Source organism: Salmo trutta, chromosome 28, assembly GCF_901001165.1.
Source record: "Salmo trutta chromosome 28, fSalTru1.1, whole genome shotgun sequence".
In the NCBI taxonomy this organism is placed as follows: Eukaryota; Metazoa; Chordata; class Actinopteri; order Salmoniformes; family Salmonidae; genus Salmo; species Salmo trutta.
The window spans coordinates 30,735,244-30,756,741 of record NC_042984.1 but is presented as its reverse complement, the minus strand read 5'-3'; positions in this window follow the sequence as shown (position 1 = coordinate 30,756,741).

The window sequence follows — 21,498 nt, the reverse complement described above, 5'->3', positions numbered from 1 at the left end:
GCACAGAGACAAAGTTCCTGAAATCTTGAACTAAACCGGGTTTTAGTGCAGGTTCTCATACTGTTTGACCTCTGCAATACTGTACAGTATGTCCAACTTTCAACCTGACTGCCCATTTCTCGCGCTCTTTTGGAACTTAACTCACCTAACATAACATAGCAGGTGTAAAAGTAAAAGAAAAACCTGAGCAGAGTTCCCACATCCAGTTTTCAGCGGAAAAAGAAGCTAGGTTGAAGACTGTATCCCTAAAAAACGGATAAATCCGGTTGTTCGCAACTATGCTAAGGGTGTAACTCACCTGATGCCCAAGGGCAGGGTGCTAAGGAGGTGATTGGCCAGTATACGAAAGCAGAGTTTGGCTGGCTGGCTTGTCAGAGCAGGAGCACCAAGTAGCAGGGCCTCCATTACAGTTGCCCCTTTTGGTTTTAGGCTATTTATGATGGTTCTGACTCGTTTTCCCCTCTGTAACTAATACAATATATTTGATACCTCATAGTAAAATAAATGTATTGATGAGAAATCTTAAATAATCTTCGTCAATAACTTGGCCTTGTAAATCCTGCTGTAATGTGTTCCGGACTCCCCCTGCTGGTCAAAAGAGGATATAACAATTCTCAGAATCCTCATTCATTCACCACATATCACAAGAGTTCATGCTAAACAAACAAGTAGGCCATAGCGGATCTTCAAAGGTATGCCAGAGGTCTTGGTTATTATTATGATAGAGTGAGTTTTATTTGTGAAGCATTAGATCATCACTGTAAGCAATCCCTCACTTAATGCAGGACATTTTCCACGCTAGGTACAGTACGAATAGGAAACCCTGGCCCTCATAATAAAAATGCATTGTAATCTTTACCTCGTCCCTCCATCTAATTTCTACATCACTGAAACAATAACCAAAGTGGTCATCATCGCTCGCGTAAATCCAAACTGAGAAAGGCCTGCTTAGGCTGTAACAGCTGTTATGGAAAGGTGGGTGTTATGTGGGTGTCTGCGTACCTACCTCCTGAACGAAGCTACGCCTACTGTCCTCCAAGTCTTTAGATCTTTGTGATATGGAGAACAGAACTGAAGCCTATAGCTGGAAAAGCCAACTCTCTAGTACTGCTGAGAACAGCCTTTCCTGTGTACATTGATTTCTTTTCACTTTCAGCCAGCTCTTTCTTTTTGGCACGCCGTCTCAGCCCAGTGAGTTCATTCATATCGAATCACCTGAATATCATAATGCAACAATGATGAATGATAAATGGACAGGGAGTCCTGCTTTGATTAACGAGGACGCTATCCTGGTTCACTATTATAAACCATGAGCCTTACCACCATGCAAGACCTAAGCTAACTAGTGAGGGAAAATGTATCAAATATAACCAGAGAGATGTATACAGTACTGTGCACAATGACACCCTATTATTCAATAAGGAATCAAACTTAATTGTAATGTCACTGTTTAGACGAGGCTGAGCGACGGCTGAGAGATTCGACGGGGCAGGTGGTTTTGTACAGTAGCCTAGATTCACGTGACCGGAGTCTATGCTTACATACTGTAGTTGGTGCAGTTTAACCACTGTCTGCAATGGATTATTGCTTTATGTCAAGCTGCCCATTAATATTTATAGCTAAAGAATTTGTATGACTTCAAAGTTGACCCTATTATTGATGGTATTACTGAGCTGCTATTACAACTTGGCCTTGTGAGGAAAGACAAGTTGCCCTTTTTGATTAGGATGATCTTAAGGTATTTTTTTATTTTATTTTTATTATCATGCTGAGATCAAGGTCTCTTTCTCAGATGAGCCCTGCATACACATCAATACACATCAATATACACATCAATACACTAAAAGCAAAACAATCATAGAAAACAAGCATGGTTTTCAGTAAAAAGGTCCTCAATCAGCCTTTTTTAATTTCCCTAGAGGCACCAATTCATCCAACTTTAGAGAGCCATTCCAAAAGTAAGGAAGGCTTTATAAACAAAAAGGGGGTAATGCGTTCATCTACGGGATTTCAAAGAGGGCCAGCGTACTTTCTGATCCAAAATGCATTGATGTCTATTGAACTTATCACCCGTAATAAAGCTTACTGCCCTATGATAAACTGCATCCAATGGCTTTAATACAATGGCAGCTGCATTCATATAGACAATATCCCCATAGTCTATGACCGGTATGAATAGCGACTGAATGATTTGTTTTCTGCTATTTAATAAAAGGCATGACCTATTCCTATAAAATAAGCGCATTTCAATTCTTAATTTCTTAACTCCTCAAAATGCTTTTTGAAAGAAAGCTTTCCTTCAATCCAGATGCCCAGATATTTATAAGCCCGGACACGATCAATAAAGGCACTATCCAATTAACAAATCACCAGACACATTTTTTACGTGGAGAAAAACATACTTGATTTGACATGCATTAAGTACCAATTTCAGTTCAACAAAGGCTTTTTGCAATGAAGGCAGATTGAAGCTCCGAAAGAACCTGGTCAACCGTGGGTGCAATGCAATACACAAGTGTCATCGGTATTTTTGAAAAATATTTTATTTTATTTAACCTTTATTTAACCAGGTAGGCTAGTTGAGAACCAGTTCTCATTTGCAACTGCGACCTGGCCAAGATAAAGCGTAGCAATTCGACACATACAACAACACAGAGTTACACATGGAATAAACAAAACATACAGTCAATAATACAGTAGAACAAAAGAAAACAAAAAGTCTATATACAGTGAGTGCAAATGAGGTAAGTTAAGACAATAAATAGGCCATGGTGGCAAAGTAATTACAATATAGCAATTAAACACTGGAATGGTAGTTATACAGGTTTATGTTACCATTTTTGGTAATTGTATTTATTTAGGCCTGGTATAACAACAAACCTATTGATGGCTCTTGGACATTGAATGAGTAATAGATATTACCCTGTCCTACTTATTGAGATAGGCATACCTTAATTTAGACTATTATTTAACCTGATGACTCAACTGCATACAATAAAGGTCTAATAAAGATTCATTTAGGCTTCTATATGAAGAAAATATATATAAGAATACATATCATACGATATTCTTTATTGATCATGTTATTTTCCCTGTTCTGTCATTTAGGCCAATTGTGTTTTTGCTTATTTCTAGACAAATATCTACGTGCAGAAACATGTCTCTGCACATAGACATTTAGAGCCAGACTTTGAAAGTACTGCACAAGGAAGTTCATTTGATAAAAAAAAACAACGGAGGTGGGTGCATTCAAGTGTTCCTCTCACGTGGGTTCTTTACTCAATGTTTACCTTCAGATAAACATATGAGAAGGCTACATGAAACTGTTTGGGCAGGGGAAGCTGGGTCCCACTGGGTCCAGGGGAAGCTGGGTCCCACTGGGTCCAGGGGAAGCTGGGTCCCACTGGGTCCAGGGGAAGCTGGGTACCACTGGGTCCAGGGGAAGCTGGGTCCCACTGGGTCCAGGGGAAGCTGGGTCCCACTGGGTCCAGGGGAAGCTGGGTCCCACTGGGTCCAGGGGAAGCTGGGTACCACTGGGTCCAGGGGAAGCTGGGTCCCACTGCACGGGTCCTCACCACAACGGATCTCGCTGTATGACTGTACAAATCCACAGTTTTGAAGTCAGACGTCGAATTGTTCACCTTGCAGCAGATCCGGGGGCTCTGACCTATTCGGAGAAGAGGATCAGCATCTAACCAGATCTGAGTGATGAACTGCTGAAACAGAAGGCAACCAACAACAAGGTGGATGAAGCAACACGCACATTTTCCACTGCCAACAAGGCTCAAGACTTAAGGGAATGGGGGTTCAGGGAAGGGAAGGGGAGGGGAGGCAAGGGAAAAATGGTTTACAGGGAGGGTTTTCTGGGTGGGGAACGACCAATTGGTGGTTTTCCCTGTGGGTCCTGCTTTTTGTTACACATCCATGCTTATCAACACTAAAGATAACAGTTATATAATTAATATAACATTCCTGTCTGAAAAACAATGACACGGTTAGCTATTCTCGCTTGGATTTTGAAAGGGCTAAATTGTCCTATCAAATGTTCCAGCTGTCTTGATATCCTAGCAAGAAACCAAATTGACATAGCAATGCTCCAAGAAACACACCTGCTCCATAAGGATGCAGATAGAATATTGTGGTGGCAGGTAGCCTAGTGGCTAGAGTGTTCTGCAACTGAAAGGTTGCAAGATCAATTCCCAGAGCTGACAAGGTAAAAATCTGTTGTTCTGCCCCTGAACAAGGCAGTTAACCCACTGTTCCTAGGCCATCATTGAAAATGAGATTTTGTTCTTAACTGACTTGCTTAGTTAAATAAAAGGTACGAAAAATACAAAACCTTTTGAACAAACGGCTTCTTTTTCATCACCCCCAAACAAAACTAAAGGTGTAATCATAATCATACATACAAAAATTGAAATCACCGTCTTGGCTAAAGGCAAAGACCAAGAAGGCAGAATCACTTTACTTAAATGCATCCATAATGGAAAGGACATTTAAATTATTATTGTGTTTGCTCCAATTCCATAATTATGATCCTAAGTTTTTTTATTCTCTGAACAGCATGTTGTTAGAATGTTGTTGACTGAATTCCAACTGCTATTGGGACAAACATCAATGCCATTTTGGACATGTGGGACAAATGTGATAATTAAGCAATACAGCTGTCACGTCCTGGCCATATAAGGGTTAATTGGTATTGTAGTTTGGTCAGGACGTGGCAGAGGGTATTTGTTTTATGTGGTTAGGGGTGGTGTTTTTCTAAAAAGGGCATTTGATTTAAGTATTCCGGGGTTTTTGGGCACTGTTCCTTGTTTACGTATTTCTATGTTGATCTAGTTAGTTGTATGTCTATGTTTGGTTAATTGGGGTGGACTTCCAATTGAAGGCAGCTGTGTGGTGTTGCCTTTGATTGGAAGTCCTATATTAGTTGGGTGCGTTTGTCTGTTTAATTGTGGGAGATTGTTTCGTGTTTAGCATGTGTGAGCCTAACAGGACTGTCAGTGTATCGTGAGTTCGTTTTTGTTATTTTGTATATTCATTTTGAGTTTATTAAATGTTCAAAATGAACTATATCAACTCTGCTGCATATTGGTCATCTTTTTCCGACGATGATTTCGCTATATCGTCAAACGACGAAGAAATCCCTGACAAAAGCACAAGAGGACAGTTAATTCTATGGGATGCCATCCAAAATAATAGTGCAACGGCATTTGCATCTGGGTTGAATAAATCACAATTAAAGAAGATATCAGAATTGGAAATGCTGTTAACTGCGTATGAGCGTTCAACAAAAGCAAAAAAGAAATCAAACCAGGTAGCTATTACATTTTTCAAAGTCAAGACAGAACTTAAATTATTGATAAGACAGAGAGTTAGACTCAACCATAACTTCCATGTTAATCGTCCCAGTCGTTTACTGGCCAACAAGCAATGCAGTAATAATCAATTAGCTGATTATAGCAACTCTTGAATCTAAAACAGTTCATTTGTGCTGTATTCACATCTCACCCAAACGTCGCTTTTATTAAAAAAGGTAAGAACGCTGCCCAGTGTTCTCTCTATCTTTGATAAACACTTATTAAACTGTTTTCCAAAATGTTGTCATCGCATCTTGAGACTTACCTACCCAAATTGGTCCACATGGACTAAAGTGGGATTGCTATAAAACATTTATCCTCAGAATAACCTCTGTCGACCATTACATATCTTAGATGCTTCATCAGAAATAACAGCTTTCGATGCTGAAAAAGCTTTTGATAGACTAGAAAGGTCATATCTCTGATCTGTCGTTGAACATATGGGAATTGGCTGCAATTTCATTACTGTGATTAAAATGCTATATGCCAATCCTTCGTCTATAGTTATAACAGGCAATATCTGCTATGCTTCGTTCAGAATCACTAGAAACAACAGACAAAGTTTCCTTAAAATATACAGGTCATGTCATCTCATTATACACAGAGGATATTTTACTATATCTAGACAATGTACCTCAATTCGCTCCCAAACGCATTGAATATCATGGATAAATTCAGCTTCATCTCAAGTTATAACATTTACAGTATGTAAGCAAATCAGCTCTACTGCCTCTCAAGACCCCAATGGAATCCCAATTGTTACCCATATTAAATATTTGCGAGTATACATATTTAATTCCTTACATAAAACCATTGCTAGAAACTAACAGAACGCTGAAATTAATTCAATCCGACCTCAGATGGACTAACATCCCAGTTACTTTAAATGGCAGAATATCTATTGTAAAAAATGAATATATTGCCACGGCTGAATTTCTGTAGTTCAATGCTTCTCATGTCTCCCCCTTCTGGCTATTGGGATACAATTCTTAGTGCGGTTTCAAAATTCATATGGCAAGGTAAGCGATCCCAGATAAAATGAACAAACTTACAAAGAGGGAGAGATGTATAGTGAGGAATATCCGTACCAAACTTTGAATTGTATTTCCTGGTACTATGCATTTTGACCCATCCTAAATTGGTTTAAACATTATTCTTCCACGCCATGGTGGAGTATAGAAGGAAATATGGTGTCTCCTATTGCCCTGGAAGAGGTGGTCTTCACTAATATACAATTTAAACTATGCTTTGGTCCAATTATTGCTCACAATTTCTATTTGGCGCAAAATTATAAAAACAATGTAACTGGAAATTAAAATGGCATGCCCATACTCCATTATTTCACAACAATGCCTTTTTCCACCCCCAATGGTCCAAATGTGGAATCTATACCCTTGCCAATATCATGGAGAGAGTAATGGTTTGAGAACATTCCAAGACTTAAAAGACACATACACATTACCAGGCAACTGCTTTTTTCTATATTTTTTTCCACTACCGAACAATCCAATGATGGGATTTTTAAAATAAATGATCTGGGCTCCCAAAAGGACAGATCTCTATAATAAGGAATAAAGTTCTTAGCAAAAAAAGACAAGCATAAAACAAAGAATAAGAGGACCAAACCATTCAAGCGGTAGAGCAAAAGGGGGATGTAGCCTTCGTCAACTTCCTTGTCATTTCTACAGTGCTTTTTGTCCTTCTAACCCCCCCCCCCCCCTAAAAGATTTAGATGCACTATTGTAAAGTGGCTGTTCCACTGGATATCATAAGGTGAATGCACCAATTTGTAAGTCGCTCTGGATAAGAGCGTCTGATAAATGACTTAAATGTAAATGTAATGTCACTCCATCACCAGGGTTCACCAGCCATACGAGTCACCAAATTCTGTAATACATGTTCTCATGTCAAGTAGTATAATGATAGGAGACAGGCGCAGGAATACGATTTTTTTGTTTTTGTTTCTCTACCCAAAATAGCGTACGTCATGAACATGACAGGGACGAAGTCCAAAACAAACACGTGTATATATATATATATATATAACACAGGGCTGTAACACAAACAAAGAGCTAAGTGTAAAGCTGTAATAAATATACAGGATGAGATCCGTAATAACAAGTGCACAGTAACATGCAAGCTGATACAACAGAGCACATGTACTCACAAGACCAACAGCCATGGGACAATAATCAACAAGGACAATGGGGAACAGAGGACACACATATACACATACTAATCAGGGGGAATGGAAACCAGGTGTGCGTAATGAGACAAGACAGTCCGGGGTTGGTGGTAATGATCCAGTTCAGTGACTGGAGATGCCTGATGCCTTGAATCCAGGACTTCACGCACTGAGTACACCGGACCTCCCTCGATGTCCAGAGGTGGAGGCGGGGAGTCACTGGGTCATGCCTCAGCGAGGGGACCAGGCACCACTGGCTTGAGGAGAGACATGAAAAGTTGGGTTCATGCGGTAATCAGCAAGGAGTTGCAAACGGTACGTTACCTCATTAACCCTCCTCAGGACTTTAAATGGCCCCACAAACCGCGAGCTCAGCTTACGACAGGGCAGGCAGAGGGGCAGGTTCCGGGTGGAGAGCCAGACTCGGTCGCCTGGAGAGAAAACAGGCGCCTCACTGCGGTGGTGGTCGGCCTGTTCTCGCCTGTTCCTTGTGCCAATGCACGGCCCACTGGAGATGAGTGTACGCAGTGTTCCAGATCTCCTCAGCGTACCGAAACCACTTGTCCACCGTAGGGGCCTCGGTCTGGTTCAGATGCCAAGGTGCCAGGGCCGGCTGATACCCCAACACGCACTGGAAAGGAGTGAGGTTAGTGGAGGCGTGGCGAAGGGAATTATGTGCGTACTCAGCCCAAAGTAGAAAATCTACCCACTCCCCCAGCCGGTCCTGACAGTAACACCTCAGGAACCTGCCCACTTCCTGATTGACCCTCTCCACCTGCCCATTTGCTTGAGGACGGTAGGTGAGACTGACCGTGACCCCCAGGCATTCCAAGAACGCCTTCCATACGCGTGAGGTGAACTGAGGGCCACGTGGTCTGACACAATGTCCTCCTGGATCCCGAAGTGCCGGAAGACGTGCATAAAAAGAGCCTCCATGGTTTGCCTGGCCAACGGTTTGCCTGGAGCCCAGGCAGAGGAAGGAGCTGACAAGCTTTGGAAAACTGGTCCACAATGATGAGAATGGTGGTGTTCCCCTGGGAGGGAGGAAGATCAGTGACAAAGTCCACCAAGAGGTGAGACCAGGGTTATTGTGGAACCGTCAGGGGAAGGAGCTTTCCATAAGGGAGGTGTCTAGGTGTCTTAGACTGGGCACAGATGGAGCAGGAAGAGATGTAAACCTGGACGTCCTTAGCCAAGGTGGGCCACCAGTACTTCTCAGTCAGACAGGCGATGGTACGGCCTATCCCAGGATGACCTGACACAGATGCCGTGTGCGCCCAGATAAGGAGGCAGTCCCGCACACCCGTGGGCACATAGGCGCGGTTCTCCGGGAACTATGCAGATGCGGGTTCCGTACGCAGGTGTGGGCGTCCACGTCCCACACCCCTGGCGCGATGATACGGAATGATGGGGGTCTCCTCTCCCTGCCTTTCCTCTGCGTCCATCTCTACTCCCTCCGTGGATATGAGGTAGCCCAAAAAGGACACGGAACACTGGAAAAACAAACATTTTTCTTCTTTAACATATAGATGATGCTCCAACAGTCTTCCCAGCACAGACCTGACCAACGAGACATGCTGGGCGCGGTCAGCAGAATATACCAAAATGTTGCCTATATAATGCCTCGTCCCAGCATGTCCCGAAACACTTAGATAATAAAGGCCTGGAAGACTGAAGGAGCATTAGACAAGCCAAAGGGCATTACGTGATACTCATGATGCCCCGTAGCCATGGAAAAGGCCGTTTTCCATTCGTCGCCTGCACAAATGCGCACCAGATTGTAGGCGCTCCTCAAGTACAGTTTCGAGATGTACTGCGCCCCGTGAATTTGTTTGATGATGGTTGGGATGAGGAGTAAAGGATAGCTGAACTTAACAGTGGCTTTATTCAGTGTTTGATAATCAATGCAGGGTCACAGTCCCACATCTTTCATCTTAACAAAAAGAAGCTTGGGGAGGCTGGTGATGTGGAGGGGTGTATAAAACCCTGCTGGAGGCTCTCCTGTACGTAGGTCTCTAAGGCCTCGGTCCCCACATAGGAGAGGGGGTAGACGTGTCCTCTCGGGAGGGCTGCATCAGATAGCAGGTCAATTGCACAGTCCCAGGGGCAATGAGGAGGCAGGCGTGTAGCCTGGGTCTTAGAGAAAACCCGGTGCAGATCCTGGTATTCCTCCGGTAAATCCACTTGAGGGGCAACGTCCAGAATTTCCACCGTAGTGGTGCTGACAGACATTGCGAGACACCTCCCCTGACACTCCTGCTACCAACCCAGCAGTCTCCTCTCAGACCAGAAAATAACAGGGTTATGCCAACTCAACCAGGGGAGACCTAAAACAACGGGGTGTGTGAGGGTGTCTATAATCAAAAAGGTGATCTGTTCTAAATGAGAGTCATGGGTCAGCAGAGAAACGGGAACAGTGATGTGATGTACGAGCACTGTCCCTATTGGACAATTATCCAGGGCTCGAACTAGAATGATTGACTGTAGGGGAACCAAAGGAATGCGTAATGCAGCTCCAGAATCAATCAGAGCTAGGATATTCAGGGAATTTAAATGGGAAAACACACTGGCTGAGATGACAGAAAAGGAGAGGAGATCTTGCATCCTCCCTGGGTTGGAGCAGGGGAATTTCCTGGCTTGTCACCTCCTCGCCTATTAGCGGATAGAGGGCAGGTCAGGGAGAAATGACCCCTTTCTCCACAATAGTATTAGAGGCCCAGATTCCTCCTTCTCCTATGCGCTGCCTTGGGCAAACGTGCGAGAGCCCACCTCCATTGGCTCTGGCCATGGAGCAGGTGTAGCCATGGGCTCCGGATTCCGCACAGGTCTTTTCGTGACTGCAGGAGATTGTCCAACCAGGCGGCTGCGATGGTCTGGGAACTCCAGGGCGAACTCCAAGGCGGTCCTAGATCCTTGGCTTAGTCGGAGTAGGCGTTCACCTCCCTCTCGGCCCTCCACAGGATGATAAAACACAGAGCGGAAGAGGAGGGTGAAGCGCTCGTAGGACTCGACCTCGGGTCCGCCCATTACCCAGACCATGGCACCCCAGTCCAGGGCCAGTCCTGTCAGTGCCGAGATGACGGTGGCAACCCTGTCTCTCCCGGAGACAGCCTCGGCGTAGCGAGCGAGGTACAGGTTGCATTGCAGAAGGAATCCCTTGCATCTCAACTGGCGCGCCATCAAAGCGCTCCGGGAGGGACAGGGGTATTCCACGGACTGGCTCAGATGGGACGGAGGCAGGTAGTGGTGGTGTGGGAGCTGGTGCCGTAAACGGTGCTGGAAACTGGAGGGACTGCACATTCCCCTCCTAACGCAGGATGGTTGCCAGTACCCTGTCCATGGCGTTGCCAAGTCTGGAGAGACAGTCCTTGTGATGCTGGTCTGTCCCTACGATGGTCGCCAGCTCTGTCTTTCCCGCTGTCTCCATTAGATGGGTTGATTATTCTGTCACGTTGTATAATGATAGGAGACAGGCTCAGGAAAACGAAATAGGGGGGTTTATTTCTCTATCCAAAATGACGGGGACGAAGCCCAAAACAAACAATATATATAACACAGGGCTGTCACCCAAGCTAAGTGCAAGGTGTAACGCTGTAATAAATACACAGGATGAGATCCGTAATAACAAGTGCATACTAACACAGTAACACGAAAGCTGATACAACAGAGCACAGGTACTCACAAGACCAACGGACATGGAAAAATAATCATCAAGGACAATGAGGAACAGAGGCCACACATATACAGATACTAATCAGGGGGAATGGAAACTAGGTGTGCGTAATGAGACAAGACAGTCCGGGGTTGGTGGTAATGATCCAGTTCAGTGATGTCTAGAAGGCCAGTGATGTAGACCTCCAGAGCTGGTGAACGGAATGAGCAGCAGTACCGGGGGAATCCGTGACATCGCGCATACACACAGCTCCTCATTTCTCTTCCCTGGATGATTTTCTTTCATCATCACAATTATATTTAATTATCACAATTCATACGGCACACATTTAAAGGCGCTGCATGGTCAATCTGACATCTGCATTGATCGTGCAGCATTTACGGTGATAAGGCCTCTGCTAAAGTCAGGGCATTCATACGTCTTGCGCAGTGACGCGGGTGGTATAAAGGGGACCAAAGCGCAGCGTGTAAAGTGCTCATATTTCCTTTTCATGATAACACTAAAACAAAATAACAAAAACGACAGCCAACAGTTCTGTTAGGTACATAGACAAAACAGAAAACAACTACCCACAAAAACCCAGGAAGAAAAACCCCTACTTAAATATGATCTTCAATCAGAGGCAACGAGGATCAGCTGCCTCCAATTGGAGATCAACCCAAACAACCCCAACACAGAAATAGAAAACATAGAACACAAACATAGAAATAGAAAACATAGAAAAACACAAAACACCCCCTGTCACGCCCTGACCTACTCTACTATAGTAAATGACATCTTACTAGGGTCAGGACATGACATGTGCTTTGCGGAGCAGCGCAGAGGTGCTGTGAAGGAAGTTGTCAAGGAAGGGAGTTTGTGTTTATACAGCACCTCCCACCTCCCGTCAACCAATCATGTTAATACAGAGCTGTACGGAGCCTTCCACATTGTTACAAAATTTGGAAGGCGCACACGATGCAGTACGGAGCTAAATTTGGCCTCCGCTTGCCTCTGGAGGCACCGCAATTGCGGCACAACCTCCAAGAGCAACCAGGGTGGCAGAGGAAAGCCCATAAAATTGTCAGAGACTCCAGTCACCCGTCATAGACTATTTTCTCTGCTACCGCACGGCAAGCGGTACCGGAACGCCAAGTCTAGGACCAAAAGGCTCCTTAACAGCTTCGCCCACATACTGACTCGGTACCGGTACCCCCTGTATATAGCCTTGTTATTTTTATGTTATTGTGTTACTTTTTATTATTTTTTACTTTAGTTTATTTGGTAAATATTTTCTTAACTCTTCTTGAACTGCACTGTTGGTTAAGGGCTGGTAAATGAGTATTTCACTGTAAGGTCTACACTCGGCGCATGTGACAAATAAAGTCTGATTTGATATGGAGCCTCCGACCACATATTCAGCTTAAGCATAATTGGTTCTTGCTGGGTTAAAGGTTCTGCATGGTCAATCCAACGTCTGCAGTGGCCGTACAGCATTTACTGCGATATGGGCTCTGTAGGAGTCAGGGCATTCATACTGTACTTCCTGTGCTTCGCAGAGCTGTTGTCAAGAAAGTGAGTTTGTGTTTATACAGGACCTCCCACCTCCACCTACCGTCAACCAATCATGTCAATGCGGAGCTATAAGGAGCCCTCCGCAATTTGGGAAGCGCACAACGATGCGGTACGCCTGCACTCCTCTGCAGAACCGAACGGCGGAACGAGTGAACCCAGTCCCTCTGCAAGCCAATACGTCACTGAGGCAGCAATCATTTTGGTGCCAGGGATGCACTCTCTTTTCAGCATATCCCCCTCCGATCTCCCTCATGGAAGTGACACCGCAAACCTCCCACACTCCCACACACTCACCCAGCCACCAGGCCACGCGCCACTCACCGGGATAGCAGTGGAGAGCACAGCCATTGCGGCCACAACAGTGCTGGGCAAGTGCCCCTCCTCAGCACACCTCCGTCCCACTCACCCAAACACCACAACGCACTCCAGGCTTCAGATGCTCCACTAAAACCAAGGGTAACTAGAGAGGCATACAAATCTAAATGCACCAATACAAATACTAAAACGATACCTTACCAAATAAATAAACACTTCAAATATTCCCATGCTCCGGTACCTGATCCTGCCGACTATCGTCAAATGTACATAGGGGATTTCACACATAAAATAATATTGCCATAGCCCTACTTCACCACTTTTTATCTATGAAAGCTGAGGTCCTCAGCATTAGTCTAAAATACACAGGTGCTTTGCATCAGGGAGTGGAGCATGGGAATGACCAGTCCAGAAATATATAAAAATATATGTTTTATTAACAATCTGAATTACTCAAACAGCTCAATAAAAGCTTCCATGGAGATCATCTTTAGCCCCTAGCGCCTCACACAATCACTGCTGACAAGAACAACAGGGTTAAATCATCTTCTGAGTTCCATCAGCACATAGGCATTCAATCGTCAATCAATGTACTACGTTTTAATCAATATACTTATCATTTCTGGTCAACACACAAAATAAATACTTAGGAAGACGCGCTATGGGAGAAGGAGAACAGATACCAAAGGCTACAGGCAACCTTGTCATGAACGTACTCACACTACATCACATTTGTCTAGGCCTCTATCACCACACCCGTCCTCCCAAGGCACGCCAACCTGCACATTGTAACGGGGTCCCGTGAATGAATGAAACAAACAAGTATTTGTACCTTGGGCCATACCCTTAATTGGCACTTACAGACAACTGGTGCTGACAGAGCCTGCGTTCAAGACTTCAACAACTTCACTCTGTTACACACTTTCACAACATACATTGCTGCTACTGCACCACATACGCTGCTGCTACAGCTCAGTCTATTATCTATCCTGTTGCCTAGTCACTTTACCCATACTTATATGTACATAGCTACCTCAATTACCTTGTACCCCTGCACATCGACTCGGTACTGGTACTCCCTGTATATAGCCATGTATCTTCGGGCTATGCTCAAACCCTACACTTCAACCCGAGCACTCCGTTCTGCCAGCTCTGGTCTCTTGGCCCTCCCAACCCTACGGGGGTCAGCTCACACTCAGCCCAGTCAAAGCTTTTCTCTGTCCTGGCACGCCAATGGTGGAACGAGCTTACCCCTAATGTCAGGACAGTTGAAAACTGCTGTTGTTCTTATTTTACTGTTATGTAATACCTGGTTCTTAGATACAGTCCTTACCTATTGTGCTATTGCAGTTTTGTTCTATTTTGATTTACTTTTGTACCCCATTTCATATGCATATATTCATCCTGCTCTAGTCAATGCATTTAATGTGTATATTCATTATCTCTCTGTTTCTGGACCTTTACAGACCATCCCCATGTACATCCCCATGCTCATCTTCCCTTGTGCGGATCATGTTTTTGTGTGTGTTAACTCTTGGGCTGCTTTATTCCCCTCTAACCGGGAACGGTGCCAGTGAGTCACAGACCAGTAAAATACGTAGAGCCGGGTCACTCTCTTTCACTAGGACAATTGAATAAATGGAGATTACCTTCTCCCACTAACTGAGATAGGCCTTCCTTGATGTAGACCATCATTGTAATAGGGCTTGATATCTCAACTGCATACAATAAAGCACTAACTGTAAGATTAATCTAGACTTGTATACGAATAATATACAGTATATGATAGGTGTCATGACGTGGCCCTTTCTGGGTGTAGATTGTGGCTTCCCCCTCCCTCACTCTCTCCTACTTCCAGGTTATGTTATCTCAGGTTGTAAATTCCTGGCGGAGACTCTCTTCCCCTTTTCATGCTGAGAGAGAGACCACAGAGTGAACAAAGGATTTCACGTGGCCGAACTCCTAAATGGGAAAATGAAACTAGATGTCCACTTGTGAGAATGTGGGAAGGGTCGTGGACACTTAAGGGACAGTTATGTTGAATGTGTTTCATTTGGTGACCTCACGCAGGACAGGAAACACACATAACTATATTTCTGAATGTGTACATTTCTCAATTATGGTGTTTACATCTAATTCTTGTATAAAATAAATGAGTAAAGATGAAACTATTTGTGAAATGATGTAATGTGATGTTAACCTTTAATTTTGAGAGAATTGTAATACCTGTAAAGTTCAACTAGTCAGTGGACACGCCCCCGTGAGCACTGGGTATTTGGGAACTCCTTCAAGACTGTTGGAAAAGCATTCCAGGTGAAGCTGGTTGAGAGAATGCCAAGAGTGTGCAAAGCTGTCATCAAGGCAAAGGGTGGCTACTTTGAAGAATCTCAAATATAAAATATATTTTGATTTGTTTAACACTTTTTTGGTTACTTCATGATTCCATGTGTTATTTCATAGTTTTGATGTCTTCACTATTATTCTACAATGTAGAAAATAGTAAAAAATAAAGAAAAACCCTTGAATGAGTAGGTGTGTCCAAACTTTTGACTGGTACTCTACATATTGTTTTATACGAGGCACTTTGTTGATGAGTAGCCTAGTGGTTAGAGCATTGGACTAGTAACCAAAAGGATGCAAGTACAAATCCCCGAGCTGACAAGGTACAAATCTGTCCTTCTGCCCCTGAACAAGGCAGTTAACCCACTGTTCCTAGGCCGTCATTGAAAATAAGAAATTGTTCTTAATAACTGACTTGCCTAGTTAAATAAATAAAGTAATGTAACCAACCATAGCAGCGTCGACGATTATGTTTACCTCCCAGCGTCCCCTGCCTACTTCTTTTTCCCAGCAGTGCTGTCCAGAGCTGAACTTACTGTCACTCATTGTGTGTGGTATGCTCTCATTGTATGTGATATAAAATTTATGGACTATATTGTGCTGATTTAGCTGATGTAGCATTTCTAGGAGTACAAAATACACTGCATCTGTCATGGGAGTTTTTGACTATCTTTTGTAGTGCCAGTCTCTCTGGGAGAGGTTTCACGACCTGCAGCATCTGCAGCATGTAGTTGAATGAAAATAAACTCCATTCATTCCCTCCTGTGGATACTCTGCATTTTAGACGACAACCAGAGGAACCAGAGAAATATGTGGAGAGAGGTGATTACACCTTAAAAAATAGCAGCATTGTGTCCGTGTAACAGCTACCTCCCAAAGGCTTGGCAGGACACAGTGGAGACACCTCCATCAAAAGGAGTGTGGCTTAGCTGGACAGGTCAGGCCACATCATCGGAGTCTCGTTTCACATTTGATGACGCTCCACTGTTTGTGAAACACTTGGAAAGCATTCGAAATAGCAATACACTGAAAGTACACACGTCAACATGATATCATACTCTGCAATGTCTGACAAATACAGATTCCGAAATAAATGTCTCATGACAATAGTAATAAGTTGTGAATAAAGTTTCACTATCATTAAATGGAAACCAGCCAAGTTATCCCTTTAACTACCTGATCCAAACAGAGGACGAGTTAGAAGACACATGATCTGGATGCATGAAAGAAAACAAGCTAAAAACAAGCACAACGAAAAGCATAACATCCAGCATCACTGCAAATTAAAATTCTAACAATTACATGGCAATTAACAATTACTCCTCCCCCTTTCAGAGTGAGGAGTTTGAAACAAATGAGAACACACTAAAACAATCCGTATAGTGCAAATACCTTCCAATAGTCAACACGAGTTTGTGATATTCATCTTTATCATTACAATTGATACCTTTGCTGTAAAACCTGCTGAGGATCTCATCATTATTGTCACTTGAGTTCAAACCCATTTGATGCGCAGGAATGAGATCCTCAGCGGCATGGACCGCCCATGTCTCCAAAAACGCAGCCATTGGCTTAACATTATTGTTTAGCTCGCTATCCATATTGAAAATAAGGAACGTTTCACGAATTCAAAAACGAAACAGTACAATTTTGTATCTTTATGTCTCCAAAACTATCATTGTCCTATTCACAGTATCTAGGAAGAGCAGGCCACAGTAAATCAACAGTTCAGCGGCAAACTCAAATAAGTCCAAATCCCACAATTCTGCAGTGGGCTTATGTGCCAAACAGAAAGAAGGGCCGCAGTGTCCATGTACGGCTTCCATTAGGTCGGGAGAGCTAAGTGTTTTTAAATGTTACAGTTAAATATTCAATGTTATGTCTATGTCCTCTTTCGTTGGCCTAGTCGTGTTAAATATTTTTAGAATGTACAGTTTTTCAAATTTGATTCAGAAGGAATTGTTCTTTAAATGTTGGTGAATGGAACCTGGAAGAAAATAATACAATTACGTTTCCCTGCGGTAAAACACATCACGTCAGGGTCACCATTATGTAGTTGAATGCAAATGATGTTGAATATGATAAATAATAAATGACATTCATCAATCTGACTTCAATATTATGTGAATAAATGCAACAGGCCCTGTACGTCTCTGGTGGATCAAGTCAAGGTAGCAAGCTTTGCATCACCTCTCAGTATGACTACAATGAACATGTGTCTATCTTTCACTGTTATTGAATTTAATTCATGTGGACACAGAGGTATATCACTTGAAAGTATTAATTCAAATTACAAACAACCATAAATACATTAATTTATATTGACATCCTAAAAAGTGGCACTATTCACTGCACTTCTCCCTAACCTTAAAAATCAACCATATTCATTTCACATTAAAACAATCTAATAAATACACCTGACCAGCCGTAGGGGGCACAAGGGGAAGTGGAGTGGTTTCTCTTACTTAGACAACCTTGTCCAAATTAAAACCTTCAACTGCTTTTTATTAAAGCTTTTTCTACTTTTTCTTTGCTTGATCTCCAAGGGGAGGCTATTCCATAGACAAATGCCTGTATAGAAAAACGTGCTCCTCGCAGTACTGTTTACTGTTGGGATTTATGCAATTAATAAGATGCTAGATACAAATTGCTAATCCTGACGACCAATGTTGTAGCATTCATGTATTGAGTCAAGTAGTTCAGGGATGTCAAGGTGGAACCCAAGCATATGCTATGTGTAGTGTAAATTATATTTACCAATAGACCTACTAAATTATGAAGGTATAGTCAAATAATTACTCTGTAAAACAAGGAATGCATTTACTCATTTCAACTAATAGAATGTATTAGTTACCACTTGTTAACACTAAAACAAGTACATAAAATACATTATACATTACAGAATAACATAGAATAACTGACTATCAACTAAATAAGACCTAACGAGATAACGTGTCTTCAGTTCAACATAATCTCTAAGAGAAATAACTAAACTCAGCAAAACAAATAAACATCCTCTCACTGTCAACTGCGTTTATTTTCAGCAAACTTAACATGTAAATATTTGTATGAACATAACAAGATTCAACAACTGAGACATAAACTGAACAAGTTCCACAGACATGTGACAAACAGAAATTTAATAATGTGTCCCTGAACAAAGGGGGGGTCAAAATCTAGAGTAACAGTCAGTATCTGGTGTGGCCACCAGCTGCATTAAGTATTGCAGTGCATCTCTTCCTCATGGACTGCACCAGATTTGCCAGTTCTTGCTGTGAGATGTTACCCCACTCTTCCACCAAGGCACCTGCAAGTTCCTGGACATTTCTGGGGGGAATGGCCCTAGCCCTCACCCTCCGATCTAACAGGTCCCAGACGTGCTCAATGGGATTGAGATCAGGGCTCTTTGGTGACCATGGCAGAACACTGACATTCCTGTCTTGCAGGAAATCACGCACAGAACGAGCAGTATGGCTGGTGGCATTGTCATGCTGGAGGGTCATGTCAGGATGAGCCAGCAGGAAGGGTACCACGTGAGGGAGGAGGATGTCTTCCCTGTAACGCACAGCATTGAGATTGCCTGCAATGACAACAAGCTCAGTCCGATGATGCTTACAAATTATCTTAGAAAGACAGGGTCCTGAAAAAGGGCCGTTTCTTTTTTTGCTGAGTTTATGTGTGTGATACACACAGGAGCTTGCTAACAAGTTCTCAAAGTATGATAGCTAACAAGTTCTCAAAGCCAGATTCTAATCTAATCAACTCAATTTAAATGATAGGAGTGCACCCCTGTGTCGCTCCCTTTTTGAACTATCCACCGTCTGACGAACAGAATAACACAGTTTCCCTGTAACAATAAATCTATAGCACTTACAGCACAATAGAACACATTCATAGCTCTCGATGAACTCATGAAACAATCCAAACATGAAAATGTGATTCACAGTAACATTAGTTAGTTTCATCAGACTTCACACCTCTCATTTTACATTTAAATTTTAGTCATTTCGCAGACGCTCTTATCCAGAGAGACTTACAGTAGTGAATGCATACATTTCATACATTCTTTTTCCATATTGGCCCCCTGTGGGAATCGAACCCACAACCCTGGCGTTGCAAACACCATGCTCTACCAACTGAGCCGCATGGGCGTCAGTGACCCCGGACTTCTGTGGGAACGTCTTATCCCCGAGATTGCCACGTATAAGGTGTGGCTCTCTCCAGTGAGATGCAACTACATGGCCTTCCATCTAAACAATGTATTGAGTCCAAACGCTGGGCCTCAGCGCCTGCAAGTACCACCTTCAAATTTTTTCACTACACCCTCTCATGTTCTCCATGGCTTCCCTTTCTTTCTCCTGCCACTCCTTTTTTTTATCTCTTCTTCCCTCTTCTTTAGAAAATGGTGCATCTCCTCAAACTGGATGCTGATTTGAGTCATTAGCTGACAGGACTCTTGAGTCTTGTTTTCTGTCATTTATTCTTCCTGTTGTTTGGTCAGGTGCTCTATGGAGCTATTGTCACAGAGTGAGGAACTGAATTGCCTCCTCTAGTTCCTCCTGGCCACGGCTGTCTCTTTGATACGTTTAAACATCTTCTCATGATGCTTCTCCCCATTCATGCATATGACGCAAACCAACTGTTGGTCTGTTGCACAAGTCAGTCTCCTTGTAAGAGAAACAATTATGAGAATAACAATATGTTAAGTCTTTCCAGAACATCCCCATAGAACACTGGAGAAATGTAATTACCAAATTCAAGAAGCGAATGAAAGGATAAAAAAGGCTGTTTTGTAAAAGGCTTTAATTGAAATGAATAGGAATCTCTGGATCAATGGACAATTTTCGATTTATTTAGGCTGAGCTTTCAGTGGTCAGACCTTCATCAGGCTTTTATTACCTTAACTTATCAATCCAATTTAGTTACAAAACTCACCCCTCTTCCCATTATGGACTGCTACCTTTTTTGTCTTATCTTGTTAACCTTTTTCGGCCATGCTCTTCAGAACATGGTTTTTTGAGAGGTTTCCCTCAGCTGTTGGGATTGTAGCGCGGCAATGAGGACAAAGTTTCTGTGTTCTCCGAAAGTTTGTAAAGCATTGTCTGCAGAATGAGAGACTGCAGGAAAGGCTAAATGGCAGGGCCGGCTCTGGCCTTTTGGGGGCCCTAAGCGAGATTTAGTTTTGGTTCCCCCCAAGAAAGGAGGGGTCGGGGAGCTCCCTAGTGGCCGGGGCCCTAAGCAACTGCTTATGTTGTATATGCCTGGAGCCAGCCCTGTTAACTGGATCAATGAAGAAAGACATGCAGAACAGGTTAGTTCCTCCATGTATGCGGCACAGGCCATCTCTCTCAGCTGATCCTTACCTAAACCTGGGTCAGAATAAGGAAATAGTCTCTCAAGCCACAATTAATTCATTTCCTTATGCTACTTCTCATTTTATGACTGTATAACTGATTAAGTAGATCAGCTGATGTTATGAAGCACTTTTACTTCTGCAAATTACCACAGTTTGGTTTGCTACCCAACATATCAGTATGAATTATTACACTCTCCTCTCAAGGAAGTATGATAATGTCACAATCATCAAACCAATTTGGAATCAATGGATTTATCTTTGCACAATAGCCTACTGTATGTGGTAACGAATAATCTGACATCTGCCAGGAATCTTCCAAGATCTTCAATTACTGGCAACAGCATACAGAAGTGCAACATCACACTCTAGTGGTAAACATGTAACATGTAAACATGTAGTAAATGTGACTTCAGAGAGAGTAGCTGAGGTTGTTACACAGCAAACATACAGTATAAGCTAAATACTTCACATTTTTCTGTCCTGGCCCTAAGACATGATTGATGTAACTTATTTGTATCTTCAGTTTGCCCCTTTCATGTACCAACCTATAGGTATTTTTAATGACATTGTGCACATCAACTGCACACTCAATTTAGGTTATCAAATCTAATCAAACTTTATTTGTCACATGCGCTGAATACAACAATGCAGTTTCAAGAAAGAGTTAAGAAAATATTTACCAAATACACTAAAGTGAAAAATAATAAAAAGTAAC